A 19256-nucleotide genomic window follows, 5' to 3' on the forward strand; every position below is an offset into this window, starting at 1 on the left:
CAATTTGCCAACGGTAGATCTAACACTGCTCCTTCTCTGGTCGGCACCTCTACATATTGTTGTAAAAAACTATCTTGCATACATTTCACAAACTCTAACCCATCCAGCCCTTTCACAGAATGTGTTTCCCAATCTATATGTGGAAAATTAAAATCTCCCATAATTACAACCCTGTGCTTATCACAAATATCCACTATCTCCCTACAGATTTGCTCCTCTAGGTCTCAGTCCCCTCCGGGCGATCTATAATACACCCCTACAAGTGCAACCTCTCCTTTCCCACTCCTCAGTTCCACCCAAATAGCCTCCGTGGACGATCCCTCTAATCTATCCTGCCTAAGCACCGCTTTAATATTCTCCCTGACAAGCAATGCAACACCACCTCCTCTTGCCCCTCCGACTCTATCACACCTAAAGCAACGAAACCCAGAGATATTCAGCTGCCAATCACATCCCTCCTGCAACCATGTCTCACTAATTGCTACCACATCATACTTCCAAGTATCAATCCACACCTTCAGCTCATCCACCTTTTTTACAATACTCCTGGCATTAAAATATATGAATTTCAGAGATTTCCCAATTCTTAATCCCTGTTTTCCCTCATCTTTAATAACAACATTATTTCCTTTTCCTGCCAATTGCCCTTAATCTTCTTCCAGAGCATTTCTTTTCACTATCACCTGCCCATCCATATTCAAATACTTACTACAAACTTTCTTTGTTTGTATTCTACCCTTCTCCTTACTGCTCTGTACTATTTTGCTCCCTCCCCCCAACCATTCTAGTTTAAAGTATCCTGAGTAGCCCTAGCAAATACCCCTGCCAGGATTCTGGTCCCCCTGAGATTTAAGTGTAACCCATCCTTACTGTACAGGTCACATCTTCCCCAAAGGTCCCAGTGATCCAGAAACTTGAAACCCTGCCCCTTACTCCACCCTTTCAGCCACATGTTAATCCTCCACCTCATTCTATTTCTATTCTCACTGTCACGTGGCACAGGGAGTAATCCAGAGATTACTCCCTTTGCGGTCCTTCTTTTTAACTCCCTACCTAAATGCCTGTACTCACTTTTTAGGACCTCTTCTCTATTCCTCCCTATGTCATTAGTACCTACATGTACCACGACCTCTGGCTCCTGTCCCTCCCACTTTAGGATATCTGGGACACGAGCAGCAACATCCCGGACCCTGGCACCAGGGAGGCAAACCACCATCCGGTTCTCCTTGCTGCGTCCACAGAATCCCCTATCTGTCCTCTTAACTATGGAGTCCCCTACCACTATTGCCCTCCTCTTCCTTTCCCTACCTTTCTTAGCTACAGAGGCTGACCCCGTGCCAGAGGCACAGCCACTGCTGCTCCCCCCAACTGTCCTCCTCAACAGTACTCAAAGAGGCGTACTTATTGCTGAAGGTTACACTCATAGGGCTCCTCTCTGGCACCTTACGTTTTTCTGTCCCTCTCCTAACTGTTACCCACCTTTCCTCCTCCCGTGGCCCTGGCGTGACCACCTAGCTGTAACTCCTGTCTATGACTTCCTCTGTTTCCCTAACCAGCCTGAGGTCATCGAGCTGCAGCTCTAGTTCCCTAACACGGTCCCTAAGAATCTGCAGCTTGACACACCTAGTGCAGATATGGACATCCAGGAGTCTGGAAGACTCCAGGACCTCCCACATCTGGCACTCCCAACAACACACAGCCCTAACACTCATCCTTTACCCCAATGAAGTAGTAATAAAGACTATCTTACCTTAATGTGCAGTGACTCATCCTCAACCTGTGCTGCCGCTCCCAAAAACCTTTCCTTTACTTTAATACATTACTCAATGTGACCACTAGCACTGTCCAATCCTAACCAGTTTCCTTTAATTACTCCCACCTGCACTCCCTATTCAATTACTGTCTCTGCACTAAACGGCAATACCCACCTAAATTATTAACTCTTAATTAAGACTAAATGACCACTCTACTCACATCCGTTCAGCACAGCACACTCCCACCTCTTCGATCCTTGCCAACTGGACCTCAACTGAGGTAAGGTTTTCTTTGTTTTTAAAACTCCCTCCCTGCTGACATCACCACAAGCCTGCGCACTAGCCCCCTCCCCCTTTTAAATTTTAACTTAAAATTAAATTAACTACTTTAACTTTAAATTTACACCAACAAACCCTTCCCCTTACAATTTAAATAAATAAATAAATACACACCTGAATTTTTAAATAAATAGATAAATTAGGACCACTCTACTCACGTCTGTTCAGCACAGCACGCTCCCGCCTCTTCGCTCCTTGCCAACTGGACCTTTCCATAAAATCAAACAAATTACTTTATTTAATTCCTTAAAAATTTTCTTCGGTACAACAGTCGGAATAGACTGAAAAAGACATTGAATAAGGGGATATATTTTCATTTTGAATCAGTTTACTTGTCAAATCAAACTCAATGGTAAATCTTTCAGTCTATTTAAATCAAATTTAATCTTATTTAATAATGGTATATAATTTAAATTATATAAATTCTAATATTCTTTATCCACTATTACTCCTAAATACTTAATTTTATTAGGTCATCTAAACTTTGTAAATTGTTTACAATCTGAATAATTCTCATCCGATATTTTTAACTTTTATCCCAGTTAACTATAACCAGAAATCACTCCATATTGATTCAGCAAATTTTGTAACGGTTCTAAATAATTTTTAGCATAAGATAAATATATCAACACATCATGGGGTTATGGGGATAAGGCTGGAAAGGTGTACTGATGGTAGTGATCAGCCATGATCTGTAAAATGGTGGTGCTGGCTCGACGGGCTGAAGGGCCTACTCCAGCTCCTATTGTCTATCTGCAAACAGATTAATTTTATACGCTTGTTTATCTATTGTAATTCCCCTAATATTAATATCTTGCCTTATCGCTTGAGCTAAAGGTTCTATAACCAATGCATATAAGGCTGGTGACAATGGACAGCCCTGTCTAGTTGATCTGGACAAATTAAATGCAAGCGAAACCAGTCCATTTGTCACCACCCAGGCAGAAGAACTGGTATATAATGCCTTAACCCAACCAATTAAAAAGTGCTCCAAATTTAAATCTTTCTAACACCTTTAATAGAAAATTTCACTCAACACGTCAAAAGCTTTTTCTGCATCTAGCACTAATATCAATGGTTGATTAAGCTGCCATCTTGAAGCATTGATTATTGTAATCAATTTAGTAATATTATCAGCTGATTATCAATTATTGATAAAGCCTGCTTGGTCCATGTGTACTAATTTTGGTAAAAAATTAGCTAGTCTATTTGCTAATACCTGTGCTACAATCTTATAATCCACATTCAATAAAGATATTGGTCTACATAAAGCCACTTTTACTGGGTCTCTATCCTTCTTTTGAATAACTGTTATTAATGCCCTTAAAAATGACTCTAGAAATGAACTTGTTTCTTTTGTTTGTTTAATTACTTCTGCACATACAGGAAGTAACACATCATAAAATTCTTTATTAAACTCCATTTTAAATCCATCTTCTGAAGGAGATTTCCCACTAGGTATAGATTGCAATGCCTCAAGCTCAAATCAGTAATTCCCTAATATCTGTTTCATTTAACAAAGGTAAATTTAAATTAGCCAAAAAAGATTCAATCTGATCCATATCTTAAGTCCCTTCAGATATATACAGATCCTGATTGTAGAGCTTGTTGATCCAAACCAAGGCTTTTATTTGCAAAAGACAGGAGCTCTTCACAGGTGGCCGACCAGTCCGGAATGATCCGACCTGACTAGGGACACAACCTTTTAAGGCCCAGACAGTAGGCGTGGCTTAGCTCTCAGCCAATCGCTGTAAGCACAGTCTAGATACTGTAACTATGTACACTATATACATTGGTGATAGATCTGTACTATCACATACACGCCTTCTTGGAGAACTGACCCTGGAAAAAAAAACAAAAAAACAAGGGAGAGAATGAAAGGAAGGGGTAGGTTAAGGACTGTAGCGGTCAGGGGGTCTGACCATCCGCATGACCGCCGTGGTGCCGGGATTGGGGTCGCTGGAGTGGTGTCGCCAGCAGGCTCGTCGGTTGTGACCGCTCCTTTGCTCAATTCCCCAGTCGTTTTGTCGGCAGGGTGGCCCGGGTCCTTCTATTGCGGCACGGGGCCTGGGCAATAAAGAGTTGGGGAAGGTTGGGTTGGGAGGTTTGCTGGGTCTACCGCATCATGAGCTAGGTCCCGCACCGAAACAGTGTCCTCCCGCCCGTCTGGGAACTCATCGTAGGCGTAATGTGGGTTCATGTGGAGTAGAGTCACTTGGTCAACCAAGGGGTCGTTCTTTGAGTGCCGGACGTAGCGACGCAAAATGACAAGGCCAGGGACGGTGAGCCATGCCGGTACAGTGGTTCCTGATTCGGATTTCCTCGGGAAAAGGAACATCCTTTCGTGGGGAGTGGCATTTGTTGCGGTACATAGGAGGGAGCAGATGGAGTGTAAGGCACTAGTGTGAACCTCCTGCCAGTGAGAGGTGGGGAGACCTTTAGACCGGAGAGCCAGTGTAACCGCTCTCCATATGGTGGCATTCTCTCTCTCGACCTGGCCATTACTGCGGTGGCAGCGTCGGCCCTGGGGGTGGCTGTGGCGGCGGCAGCAGCAGCGGATGCCACAGTCGGGACCGAGGCCGGATTGAGTGTTCCGCACGGGGGCGAGAGGCGGGCCAACACCATGGTTGCGAGGGTGGGCTGCCCCTTCCGGGTTCGGCGTCTCCGTGACGTCAGGCGTTGCCGTGCAGGGGAGCCCTCGCTCTCTTTGAACGAGAGCTCTGGGGAAGAAGAGTTTGAATGGGATAGTGGAAATTGGGCTTCACACGAGGCACTGTGTTTGCTGGCGGCCATTTTAGACCTACAGACTGCAGCAAAGTTGCCATTTTTAAGGCACTTCTGGCACCAGGCTTTTCTTGCTGGGCACTGGGACCTGCTGTGCTTGTCCATCCCGCAGAAATAACATCTTGGGTTCGCAGGGGGCAGTGTAACAGCAGCCGACAGGCCGTCAGTATATCGGGGGGTGGTAGGGTAGAAGGGCACTCTACTCATATCAGAACATGGGGTCCAGTCCCTAGAGAACTCATTGGACTTTAAGGCTGCATCCTCCATTGTGATTGCAATCCGGGCCACGTCCTCTAGTTTGTCTACCCCTTGCTCAAGCAAGTTCAGCCTCACTTCGTTCGATCGGAGCCCGGCCACATAGGCATCCCGGATGAGATCATTTGTGATCTCGGCAGCAGTTTTGTCCACACAGTTACAGTCCTTGCCCAACGCCTTTAATACTTGTAAATATGCTCTGCTGGACTCGCCGGGCTGTTGCTTCCTCGACGCAAGCACGAGCCGGGCATGAACTCTATTCACCGGTTGATCATACAGTTCTCGTAGACTCTCAAGGACACCATAGACAGCAATGCTGTCAGACGCTGGTTATCCTCCTCTACCTCAATGAATCTCAGGAAGTTTTCAAAGTTCAGCAGCCAGAACTTAAAGGCTTTGAAGTGTAGCTGACTGTGGGTCGATATCAAGTTTTTCTGGCCGAGTTAAACAATCCATCCCTTTCAAAAAAAATTATTTTGCTAATAAAATTGTAGAGCTCGTTGAAAGAACCAAAGACTTGTTGATCCAAACCAAGGCTTTTATTAGCAAAAGACAGGAGCTCTTCACAGGTGACCGACCAGTCCGGAATGATCCGACCTGGCTAGGGACACAACCCTTTAAGGTCCAGACAGTAGGCGTGGCTTAGCTCTCAGCCAATCGCTGTAAGCACAGTCTAGATACAGTAACTATATACACTATATACATTGGTGATAGATCTGTACTATCATACTGATAAAATGTACGATGTGGCATGGTTTCCTTTGCAGATTCTCTTGGTTATCTGCCGAATGTCTCATCGTCAGTGGTCATTTATAAGCAAGGTGACTTGGCCTAGCTGGCAGTAACTTCTTGGTTAGTTCCTTCCAAAATATGACCCACAATGCATGTTCCTCCTAAGACAACTGCAGGGGAATGGAGAAATTCACCCACCTCTCTAAGACTGTAGATTTGCTAAGAGTCTGTGGAGAAGGATGCAAGGGTCCTTGTCACAGTTTAACCCAGCTGCAGCATGACAGGGGAAAGCTCTGATTTATGGGCTGTTCCCAGAGATGCACAGATGCATACAAAGCTGCTGGAAGATTATCAACTCGGTGAAAGAAGCCCTTTGGTCTGCCTGAAACCTGTTGGTATTCAAGCACAGTGATGGAGGCAAAGGGAGTGTGGACTGCTGGCACATTCTAGCTGCAGGAATACATGCTGAGGGATGCACTAAGGTTTAGTGCAAACAATGCTAGTGTCTGCAGGGAAGGTCCACAGCAGGAGTCTTTCTGCAATGGACATTAAATGGCTGAAACCAAAAGGGAAATGCCTCGAACAATGGAGGCAGGACTAACTACAAGGGGCCACAACGCTGGCAATGGTGCTATGTAGCAAATTAGAAAGGCTGGCATTGAAACTTATCAGCTCCTGCTTGAGCGGTGATATGGATCTATCCCAATTCGCCCACAGTAGGAACAGGTCCACAATGGATGCCATCTCACTGGCTCTATGCAAAGCTCTGGAATACCTGTAAAGCGAAGATGCATGCAATATAATGCTCTTTATCGATTACAGTTCATCATTCAACACCATCATGCCCTCAAAACTACACTTATTTATTTATTCAAGTAAACACTGTGTACAGTTTTTTAGCATTACCAATAAGTGGTAATTCTGCCTCGCCCACAGAAAAAAGAATCTCAAGGCTGTATGTGATGTCATCTATGTACTCTGACAATAAATCTAAAATCTAAGACCAGGGACTCGACACCCCATTGTGTAATTGGATCTTGGGCTTCTTCACCTCCAGACCACAATCAGAGAGGATTGGTAAAAATGTCTCCTTCATCCGTACTGGGCTGCATATTTAGCCTCCTGCTCTGCTCATGTTACACCTATGACTATGTGGCTCAGTCCATAGCAACACCATCTACAAATTCACTGACAACACCACAGTAGTGGGTGCATAAAAAGGAACAATGAGTCAGCATACAGGAGAGAGATTGAAAACTTGGCTGAATGGTGCACCAACAACAACCTTGCATCCAACGTCACCAAAACCAAGGAACTGATTATTGACACCAGGAGGAGAAAACCAGAGGTGATCATTAGGGGATCACAGGTAGAGAAAATTTATGTTCTTGGGGATCACCATGTCAGAGAATTTTTCTTGGACCCAACACATAAATGGTATCATGAATAAAGCATGTCAGCGCCTCTACTTCCTTAGGAATTTGCAGAGGTTTGGTATGACATTGGAAACCTTGGTAAATTTCTACTGATGTGTGGTGCAAAGTATGTTGATGGGTTGCATCATGGTGTGGAATGGTGACACCAATGTCACTGAGTGTCAAGCTCTGAAAAAAGTAATGGATACAACCCAGGACATCACAGGAAAAATCCTCTCCACCATCGAGAACCTCTGCCATCAGAGAGCAGCAGCAATAATCAAGGATCCACATCACTCAGCACACACTCTATTCTCACTGCTGCCATTAGGAAAGAGGTATAGGTGCCACAAAACTCACAGCAGCAGGTTCAGAAACCGTTGCTACCACTCCACCACCAGATTCCTCAACAACAAACTCAATCAGGGAAGCATTTAAGGACTCTTGCACTTCATTGATTTTCCTCTCTCTCTCTCTCTCTCTCTCTCTCTCTCTCTCTCTCTCTCTGGCCAAGGAAAAGAATCTCAGGGTTGTTTGTAATGTCATACCTGTATTCTGACAATAAATCTCAAATTTGAACTACAGTACATTCTAACTATGTACAGCAATGGAATGTATGAATTTGACGCTAAGGATACAAAAGGACCACATATTTTATTTTCTTTTGTACATAGTTATATTGATAATAAAGTTTATTTTTAGCACAAAAAATAGTGATGTCATTAACCAACATGCTTAACTTGGATCTAATTGTTGGTAATTGCTTCTAGTCCTGGACAGCTCAAGGCACTGGAAAATATTATCAACATTATCGCTGCAAAATCCTCAAATTTCCCTGGAAGGAAAAATGAAACAACATCTGTTTTCTGTAAGCAAGTATTCCCAGCATTGAGACCCTAGACACCTTCAGAACCAGTACATTTGTGAGACCATATTGTTTGCATGGCTGACTCCAGACTCCTGAAATGCATGTGCTCTACAATAGCAAGAGATTGCCAGGTAAACAGGAATAGATTCTGAGATGTGCATAAAACCCTTTGTGGTAAAATGTATGATCTCCATTGAATACTGGAAAACTGGGGCCACCCACCACTCAAAGTGGCTGTGTGATTGAGAACTCAAGGCCAGGCACTGGAAACACAAAGAATCCCTGGCAGAGGGAGTGACCAGCTCACCATTTCTGACACTCTCAAACAAAATGCTAAATAAACACAGCATGCCAGCTTTACTTTTCACTTCCTTTGAAAAGTTTTGAATCCCGATTCATTGGGCAGCTGCTGTGTCATTTGCACATTGAGTCAGAACTATTAAAGAAGTCTAAACCAGGCACAGGAAATTGGAAAGGAGGAGGGGCAGGAATGCAGGGGTACAACACACATTTTAGTCACCCTAGAACAGTAACAATGTTTATGAGTCCCTCAGCACCAACCTTGACTCTACTTCAGTGGTTCTCAACCTTTTTCTTTCCACTCACATATCACTTTAAGTATTCCCTATATCAAAGGTGTTCTGTGATTAATAAGGGATTGCTTAAGGTGGTACGTGAGTGGGAAGGGAAGGTTGACAATCACTGCTCTAGTCCCAATTTTTAACTGAAATATTTTGCTTGAGAAAAATTCTCATTCGCCCATTCCCTTTGGAGTTATGCACATAACGAGTCAATTAGGTACGATTAAAACAGTGGTTTTCAAACTCAGTGTTTGACAGCAGTATCAAAGTGCAAACATCTTATTACGTTACTATACTTAAAAAAAATAAAATAATAGTGCACAAAGAGTAAAGCAGAGTCTTTGTTTCAATGATTAATCTGGAATCTAATGGCAGTGGGGAAGAAGCTGTCCTTGTGCCTTTAAGACATTGCCTCATGTAGATATCCTTGATGGGTGATGTCTGGTGCCTATGTCATCACAGGCCAAGTTAAGCACACTCTGGAGTTTATTCTTTTCCTACAAGTTGGCATCTCCATACCAGGCAGTGATTCAACCATCCTGGTGCACTGTAGAAGTTTTTGAGAGTTTTCGGTGACATACCAAATCTCCTCAGATACCTAACAAAGTATAGCCACTGGTGAGCCTTCTTTGTGATTGCATTGATATGGAGGTTCCAGGACAAATCCTTGGAGATGTTGAAACCCAGGAATTCAAAGTTCTTGACCCTCTCCACTACTGAGCTCTCATTGAGGACTGATTACCTTCTGAAGTCCACAATCATCTCTTTGGTTTTGCTGACGTTGAGCGCAAGGTTGTTGTTGTTACATCATTCATTGAGCTGATCTATCTCCGTCCTGTATGCTTCCTCAATGCCGTTTGTGATTCTGCCGACAAACTGTGGTGTCATTGGCAAAGTTGTAAATAGCATTGGAATTGTGCCTGGCCACACAGTCATTGGCAGAAAGGATAGGGAAAGGGAAGAGACGGTGAGTTGAGGGGGTGTAGGGTGGGGGGGGGGCTAATGGAAATGAGAGAAGTTGATGTTAATGCCCTCTGGTTTGAGGGTGCCCAGTTGGAATATGGGGTGAGGTTCTGCCAATTGGCAGGTGTTCTGTTTGTCAGTGCGAGAGACCATAGCAGCATAAGAATGGGGAGAGGAATTAAAATGGGATGCCTTTGGGAGATCCCCACTATTATAGTGGACAGAGTGAAGCTGCTCAACGAAACAATCTCCAGCGCTGTGATATTCAGTCTCTCTAATGTAGAAGAGTCCACAAAAGAAGCACCAGATATAGCAGATGACCCCTGGAGATTCACATGAAGTGTTGCTTCACTTGGAAGAGCAGCTTAGGGCCCCAATTGGTAGTGAAGAGGGAGGTGTGGGTGTAAGTACAGTAGTTCTTGTGGTCACAGGGTGATTGGTGGGAAAGGAGGAGTGGATGAGAGAGTCATGGAGGGAGTAGTCCCTGCAGAAGGAGGAGTGGAGGAGAGGGGAATATGGGTCTGGCAGTAGGGTGATGCTGGATGCATTATGCATTGGATACGGAGATTGGCAGGCTGGTAGGTGAGGACAAAGGGAATCCTGTCCCTGATGCAGGTTGGGATAGAGTAATTTAGGACAGATTCACGGGAAATGGACACATGGGGGTGAGGGGAGAGATTATGATAGCAGAGGGGAAGCCACGTGTTTTGAAGAAGGAAGACATTTTAAATGATCTTGCATGAAAGACCCCATCGTGGGAGAAGATGTTATGGAGCAGCAGGAATTGCAAGAAAATAAGTAGAATCTTACAGGGCACAGGGTTTTCAGGTGTGGGAGTTGGTGGGTTTGTAGATGTCTGTAGAGAATTTGTCTCCCAAGATGGAGACCGAGAAATAGAAAAACGGGAGAGTGTTGCTAGAAATGGACCAATTTAATTTGAAGTTGGGATAGAAATTGGCAGCAACATGAATAAAGTTGACGAGCTCATTATGGGTGCATGTCCCACACCAATGTAGCATCAATGAAGCGGAGGAAGGATTGAGGAGCCTTGCTTGAATAGGCTTGCAGCATGGACTGCTCCACATTGCCAACAAAAAAGGCAGGCAGAGCTAGGTGTTTCATTTCTTCTGTATTTTATTGTTTTATGGGACTTTGGTGTCTTGGTAAGGGTATCATATTTTGCCCATCCTTGATTAATATGTCAGTTTCTTTTGCCATTTTGTCCATGTGATAAACTTACTTTCACACTATTCTTGCAAAGGGGATTTCAGGATTTTAATCTGGTTTTTGACATGGGAATTGTAACATATTTCCACGACAGGAGATGTGGAATTTGGAGGAGATTTTGCAGAGGTATATTTTCCATGAGACTGCTTCCTTTGTCGATCCATATCCTAATTCCACATGTTTGTTTCATGGTTTCAAAGAAGCCTTTATTTGCTGACTGCATTCTGTTTGCATTACATACTGCAGTCTCAGAGTGTTTGCATGAATGTACAGAATGTTTCATATGGTGCTGGCGAGTAGGCTGTTTTGTCTTGGATGAAGCTGAACATCGTTGAACGTACTTTGAGCTCGACCCAAAAGGGCAAATTGTGTGAATTTAATCACACTTGTGATGTGCCTTATAGCTGGTGAAAGTATTTTGGTGAGTTGGGAGTTTAATCAATTTCCAGCAACTAACTAGTCTCAAAAATATTTATTTATATCTCCATGGTTGGTCTAGCTAAGTTTTCAGTCAACAGATGTTCATGTGGAGGTTTTGCACTAATAATGGTAAAAACAGTAAGTGCACGGATCCCCTTGTTAGAGATTATTTGAAGTTATTAGCTGGCAAATCCTGACTATCAAGGTCTTAATTTAATTTAGTGATATAGCGAAATAACAGGCCCTACTGATCCACTTTCCAAATACACCCCTTCTGACCTGCTAACGCCTTTGCGTGGAAAAATTAGAGAAAACCAGGGGAATCCCTTGTGGACATGGGTAGAATGTATAAATTCCTTACAGACAGTGCCAGATTCAAACTGAGATTGCAGGTACTGTAATAAAATTGTGCAAATTACGACATCAACCTTAATCCCCCTAATGCTATGTGTTGAATGTATTTAATACGGTCTGCAATATTATGCAGGGGAAGATAATATTTGGGATTTCTGCAGATCGACATCAAAGATATTCATTTTGCAAAATGTGCTCTTTGAATCAACCTCCTCTTTTTAATTCTTGCCTCTGACATATGTAATTCCAACGTTGCACTTCCTGTTTGACTTGCAATAGTATCAGCACTGAATCTGAGCCCAAGATTACCTTCAGCACTGCCAAAATAGCAATAACTAAAAATGATTGCAAAGGGAAGTCTTGTTTACTTTTTTGAGAAGCTTACTTGACTTCCTATCTTGACCTGTAACATAAAAGTGGTGTTGTGAAGGTCAATTGTGGGATGCATTCAAATTAGAAAATCTACCACAAAAATAATTATTCCTACACACAAAAAATGTAATTTCACCAATAATAATTTCCATTATTTTCCCAAGCCAAATTTACCAAGTAATTTTAAGTTAGTCCAGGTGTCTGATAGACTGAGGGCAGGTGACATGCTTATAAATAGATGTAGAATGACAGTAATATGTGCCCTTATACTCTTTCACACTCGTCATTATCTACAATTTGCCTGCATTTCAAAAAGCATCAAGAATTAATAGCGATGTTTTTTCTTGTTTTTGTACATCTAGATGCCTTCAAAACCTTATTAACTTCATATTGAAAATTATGGCTGTTTTAATTCAAATTAACTGGTCTAGATTTTTTGCTTGACACTTCTGGTGGAATTCTGAATTGAAAATGTGACAAAGGAACTCAGGATTTCACAGTATATTGCAGTTAATTTCAAAATTATTACACTAGAAACTAGCCCTTCCAATAATACTAGTTATTCTCCAGAAATGATCGTCACCACAGGGAATTTCAGGGGCTGATTCATAGCTCTTTGAGGAACCTCCAAGGTCTAATCATAAGGAACTAATGGGTATTCTTTGAAAGGTATTGTAGGATATATTTTATTCAATTAAGGAGCAAGACATTCACTATACCCAAATAAAACTGGGGGGAAAAATGCTGAAGAGTATGGAATTAAAGTCTTTGATTTTTTTTTTAATGGGAGGTTTAGATGTATTCTGGATATTCAGATGAAATGAGCTGGGAATGCAGAACTGAGGATAAATTCGCATCAGCCATGGCCCAATTGGATCACAGAAGTTGGAGGTATTGAGTGGTTTCCAGTGTGCAGGCCAGCATCCATGGATAGAAATGGTCAGTCAAAGTTTCAGGTTGGGACCATGGCAACATGCCCTTTTGGCCTAGGAATTCATATCACCCAAATACGCCCATGTAACCAATTGTGCTGCCCTGAAATTAATTCCAGATAAAGATCAGACTTCTCAGTATATACTGGTAACATCTGCGGAGTGGACAACACAGTTCGTGTTTTGTGCCTATTACGTTTCCTCACAAGTTTGCTGATGAAAGGTGAATGATAGAAATGTTTCCCTGGTCTAATCATTTTCTGTTATTATCATCAGTCAGTGGAAAAGCTGAGTGTTTAAGTTCAGCACCTTGCATTTGCTGGAAATCCACCAGAAATCTGAGATATGACACCAACACTGGTGGTATAGACTGAAGAAAATCAAGAGGTTTATCTTAGATTACAACATGATCTAGATGAACTGGAAAAGTAGGCCAAGGAATGGTAGATGAAACTTAATCCAGACAAGTGTGAGGTTTGCACTCTGTAGGTTAAACCAGGCCAGGACTTACATTGTGAATGATAATGCCCTGAGAGACTTGGATGTATAAGAACATAGTTCCATGAAAGTTGCATCACAGGTAGACATGGTGATGAATTTTGCCTTGCTTGACTTAACCAGATAGGGCAGTGAATAGAGGACCAATTTAATTTGAAGTTGGGATAGAAATTGGCAGCAACATGAATAAAGTTGACGAGTTGTGTTGTGTTGTGATCACAAAGAGACAAGTCTGGACACAAGTGTCACTATCAAAGGTAACTTCATTGAACACATGGGAAACAATACTTAATAACTCTCACTACTCATTAACTATATAGGCATTCACATTGGATCCCTATCGAACTCTGATACCAGTAGCCGCCTATCCTCTGCATGGTACTAGACTAAAACTAGAACAGTGTAAGCAGGCTCATCGAGCGCAAGGGTCCTCGGTACCAGAAGCTGCTTACCCTACCACACTATCCCGCATGTGTGCACACTTCACAGGCAAGGATTTCCAAACACTTTGACAATTCCCAGTATCAACTGGGGTGCGGCTTCCTGCAAGCACTATGGCTTAGCTACATGTAGTGCATACCTTAGTCATGACTCCTCCAGTGATGTCCACAGAGAGAGAGAGAGAGAGGGAGAGAGAGAGGGAGAGAGAGAGGGAGAGAGAGAGGGAGAGAGAGAGGGAGAGAGAGAGGGAGAGAGAGAGGGAGAGAGAGAGGGAGAGAGAGAGGGAGAGAGAGAGGGAGAGAGAGGGAGAGAGAGAGGGAGAGAGAGAGGGAGAGAGAGAGGGAGAGAGAGAGGGAGAGAGAGAGGGAGAGAGAGAGGGAGAGAGAGAGGGAGAGAGAGAGGGAGAGGGGGGAGAGGGGGGAGAGGGGAGAGAGAGGAGGTCACAGCTGTGATGGATTATATCATTTTTTAAAATTGTATATCAATATGTTTTTGAATGAGTTAGATTGTGGGGGTAGTGTAGGTCACAAACAACTTCACAAAACAGATCTCATTTAAAATGCCAGAGCTCTGCTCAAGCGAGACAGTCCAGGCTCCGAGTGCCTTTGCAAAAACATTGAAGAATGCTTTATAGAGACTTCACAAGTAGGTGTTAATTGGACATGCTGTGGAGTAATGGATTATTGTTTTGAAAATAAGTGATGAATGGATTCAGAATATTATGTCTGGTACCACAGTCTGTCTGAATGCCGTTTGCTGCAAATTTTCCCAAGACCATGTCCTTAGAGATACTGATTTCTTTCAGCTCCTCCTCTATGTTTCCCAACATCCTTGGGAGATTATATGTATCCTCTCTTGTGCAAACAGAACTAAAGTAAGAATTGAATTGGTCTGCCATTTCCTTATTCCCCATTATATCCCCTGATTTTGACTGCCAGGGACCTACTCTGGATTTCACCAATCTTTTCCTCTTGACATATCTATAAAAGCTTTTGCAGTTGGTTTTTATGTTTGCCGCAAGCTTACTTTCGTAATTAATTTTTGCCCTCTTGCTTAATCGCTTTGTCCTCCTTTGTTGCATCTTGAACTGTTCCCAGTCTTCGGATTTGGTACTTTTTTTGGCCAGTTGATATGCTCTCTCTTTGGACTTAATGCTGTCTCTAATTTCCCTTGTTATCCACGGTTGAGTCACCTTTTTTGGTTTATTTTTATGCCAAACTGGTATAAACAATTTCTGCAATTCTTCTATTAGATCTTTGAATACTTTCCATTGTCTATCCACCATCAACCCCCCCATAAACACCACCCCATAAACACCACCCAATCAATCTTACTCAACTCCTGTCTCATACCATCATAATTCCTTTATTTAAATTCAGGACCTTAGTCTCGGTTTTAATTCCTTCACTCTCCATGACGAGTGAGAATTCGATCATATTGTGATCGCTCCTACCCAAAGGGCCTCGTACAACAAGATTGCTGATTAGCCCCTTTTCATTGCATAATACCCAATCTAAAATGGCCTGCTCCCGAGTTGGTTCCTTGACATATTGGTCTAGATAACCGTCCCGTAAACGTTCAAGAAATTCCTCCTCCTCAGTATTTTTACTAATTTGGCTAGTCCAATCTATATGTAAATTAAAGTCTCCCATGGTGACAGCTGTTCCCTTATTGCACGCTTCTATAATTTCTCTTTTTATGCCTTCCCTCACCTCTACATTACTATTTGGAGGCCTATATACCACCCCCACTAACGTTTTCCGCCCCACGCTATTCCTCAGTTCTACCCATATAGATTCCGCATCTTCCGAGTTAATATCCTTCCTGTCAGTCGTGCCGGTCCCTTCTCTCACCATCAATACTACCCCACCCCCTTTTCTTTCCTGCCGATCCCTCCTAAATATTATATACCCCGGGATGCTAAGTTCCCAGGCTTGCCCACCTTGCAGCCTTGTTTCTGTAATCCCAATCAAATCGTATTTGTTTGTCTCAATTTCCACAGCCAATTCATCTACCTTGTTCTGAATGCTTCTTGCATTAAGATATAAAGCCTTCAGATTTGCTTTTTTCACCCTCCTTGCTCTTTCTGATTTTTTTCTTTCACTGCCTAACCTAACTTTTCCTATTTTATCTTTCCTGTCCTTTGCCCTATCATACAGGTTCCCATCCCCATGCCAAATTAGTTTAAACCGCATCCGATGGCTGTACCAAACTCGCTGCCAATTTATTGACCCCTTTTGGGTTTCGGTGTAACCCATCCTTCTTGTAAAAGTCATGCCTTCCCCAGAAGAGATCCCAATGGTCCAAGAAGCCAAAACCCTGTCTTTTACACCAGCCCATCAGCCACACATTCATTTGTCTTAACCTTCCATTTTTGTCCTCAGTTGCACTTGGCACAGGTAGCAATCCAGAGATCATCACCCTGGCGGTCCTGTTTCTTAGCTTCTGTCCTAGCTCACTGTAATCCTTTTTTTAGTACCTCCTCCCTCTTTTTATCTATGTCATTGGTACCCACATGTACCAAGGCATCAGGCTGCTTGCCCTCTCCTTTCAGAATACTCTGGACCTGATTTAAGATTACCCGCACCCTTACACCAGGGAGGCAGCACACCATGCGGGTGTACCTATCTGGCTCACAGAATCTCTTGTCTGTACCTCTGACAGTGGAGTCTCCAATGACCACTCCATTCTTCCTTACCTTTTGTACCACCGTGCCAGGCTCAGTGCCAGTGACCTTGTCACTGCGGCCAGCTTCTGTCAGGTAATCTCCCTCAACAGCATCCAACACAATATACCTGTTGCTGAGTGGGGTAGTCACAGGTGTGCTCTCCCTTTTCCAGGCATTTTTCTTCCCTCCCCTGACAGTTACCCATTTACCTGACACGTATGGAGAGGAAAGGTTTAGAGAAATATGGGACGAAGGAAGACAAATGGGACAAGCTTGGTTGGCATGGATAAAATGGGCCAGTGTGTCTGATTTTCAGAATCATAATTGGAATTTATTGTCATGATCAATCCATGAAATTCTGTGTTTTGCAGGAGCATCATAGTGTAAACATTCATATTATGAACCATCATACAACAATAATATAAAAAAGAAAAAGAAAAATATTAGTGCACGAAAAGTACATCAGTGCCTTTTGTTCACTGATTATTCAGGAATCTGATGGCAATGGGGAAAAGAGGTCATCAGCAAACTTGTAGATAGCATTGGAATTATGCCTAACCACACAGTCATGGGTTTATAGTGGGTAGCTCAGTGGGCTAAGCATGCATCCTTGGGGTGCGCCTGTGTTGTTAGTCATTGCGGAGGATACGTTGGTTCTAATTTGAACTGACTGTTATCTTCTGATGAGAAAGTCAAGGATCCAGTTGCAGAGTGGGATACAGAGGCCCAGAGATTGTAGCTTCTTGACCAGCACTGGGGGAATAATGGTGTCGAAGGCTGAGCTGTCATGGATAAACAGCTGCCGTATGTATGAGCTGCTGTTTTTGAGGTGTTCTAGAGCTGAGTGGAGAGCCAGCGCTATTGAATCTGCTGTGGAGCTATTGAGACGATAGGGAAATTGCAGGTGGTCCAGATATTTGCCTAGGTATGTGTTAATTCTTTTTTTAATTGTTTTACATTTTTCACACTATGATCTATATTAATCAAAATACACAAACATTTCCCTCTTGAATATACACAGTGTCATTTTCTCCCCTTCTTCCCCCTCCTTCCTTCCCACCCCCCTCCAAACCCATTAAACGTTCAACATATACAATACAATAAACCCATTAAACAATGTCATCACACAATGAAAATAAACAAGAAAATTGTGTCATCTACTTTTACACACTGGGTCAGTTCATTTTGTCTTCTTCTCATTCTATCATTTTAGGGGGTGGAGGCCCACGGTAGGCCCTCTCTGTAGTGTTCCATGTACAGTTCCCAAATTTGTTCAAATAATGTGACTTTATTTTATTAATTATATGTTATTTTTTACAATGGAATGCATTTATTCATTTCTGTGTACCATTGCTGTACTCTCAAGCTCTCTTCTGATTTCCAAGTTGACATTACACAATTTTTTGCTCCAGCTAAGGCTATCATAATAAATCTTTTTTGTGCTTCATCCAGTTTGAGGCCTAATTCTTTACTTCTTATATTACTTAGAAGAAAGATCTCTGGATTTTTTGGCATGTTGCTTTTTGTGATTTTAATTAATACCTGATTTAGATCTTCCCCAAAGTTTTTCACTTTCTCACATGCCCAAATTGCATGTACTGTTGTTCTGTTCCCATTTCCTTCTTACAGCGAAAATTTCTATCTGATACTGTTGGGTCCCATTTTTTTTAACTTTTGGGGCGTGATATATAGCCTGTGTAACCAATTATATTGTATCATGCGTAACCTTGTGTTTATTATATTTCTCATAGTTCCGGAGCATAGCTTTTCCCATATTTCTTTTTTTATCTTTATGTTTAGATCTTTTTCCCACTTTTGTTTGGGTTTATAGCTTATTTCATCATTTTCTTTCTCTTGAAGCTTGATGTACATGTTTGTTATAAATCTTTTAATTATCATTGTGTCTGTAATCACATATTCAAAGCTGCTTTCTTCTGGTAATCTCAGTCTGCTTCCTAATTTGTCCTTCAAGTAGGTTTTCAGTTGCTGGTATGCAAACATTGTACCATGAGTTATTCCATATTTATACTTCATTTGTTCAAATGATAATAAATTATTTCCCATAAAAACAATTTTCTATTCTTTTAATCCCTTTTCTCTCTCATTCTCTAAAGGAAAGGTTATCTATTGTGAAAGGGATTAGTTGATTTTGGGTCAATAATAATTTTGGTAGTTAGTAATTTGTTTTTTTTTCCTTTCTACGTGAATCTTCTTACAAATGTTGAGCAGATGGTGCAGTACTGGTGAACTTCTATATTGCACCAGATTTTCATCCCACTTATAAAGTATATGTTCTGGTACCTTCTCCCCTTTTTTATCTAGCTCTATCCTGGTCCAATCTTTTTTTTTCCCCTTGTTTGATAAAAATCTGATAGATATCCTAATTGTGCTGCTCTATAATAATTTTTAAATTATGTTAAATGCAAACCACCTTGTTTGTACCATTCTGTTAATTTATCTAGCGCTATCCTCGGTTTCCGCCCCCCCCCCCCCACCCACACCTTTCCATAAGAATTTCCTTATTATTTCCTTTAGTTCATTGAAGAATTTCTCTGTTAAGGGAATTGATAATGATTGGAAAAAGGTATTGCATCCTTGGGAAGATATTCATTTTAATGCAATTTACCCTTCCTATCAGTATTAATGGTAAATC

The 19256-nt window shown here is 42.2% G+C and overlaps 1 protein-coding gene and 1 long non-coding RNA gene across 3 annotated transcripts in view; one reads left to right on the top strand and one right to left on the bottom strand.

Annotated features, from left to right (window-relative positions):
* Nucleotides 1-19256, top strand: part of LOC138757379 (zeta-sarcoglycan) — a 596661-nt gene that overhangs the window by 265143 nt on the left and 312262 nt on the right. The gene's annotated exons all lie outside the window — the stretch shown is intronic.
* LOC138757381 (uncharacterized) overlaps nt 1-19256 on the bottom strand; it is a 50577-nt gene that overhangs the window by 2369 nt on the left and 28952 nt on the right. For both annotated transcript variants that reach the window (XR_011353556.1, XR_011353555.1), the window contains one exon: nt 2252-2301. This is a non-coding gene — a long non-coding RNA (uncharacterized lncRNA). The remainder of the gene's footprint in view (nt 1-2251; nt 2302-19256) is intronic.

Source organism: Narcine bancroftii, chromosome 3 (assembly GCF_036971445.1).
Source record: "Narcine bancroftii isolate sNarBan1 chromosome 3, sNarBan1.hap1, whole genome shotgun sequence".
NCBI lineage: Eukaryota > Metazoa > Chordata > Chondrichthyes > Torpediniformes > Narcinidae > Narcine > Narcine bancroftii.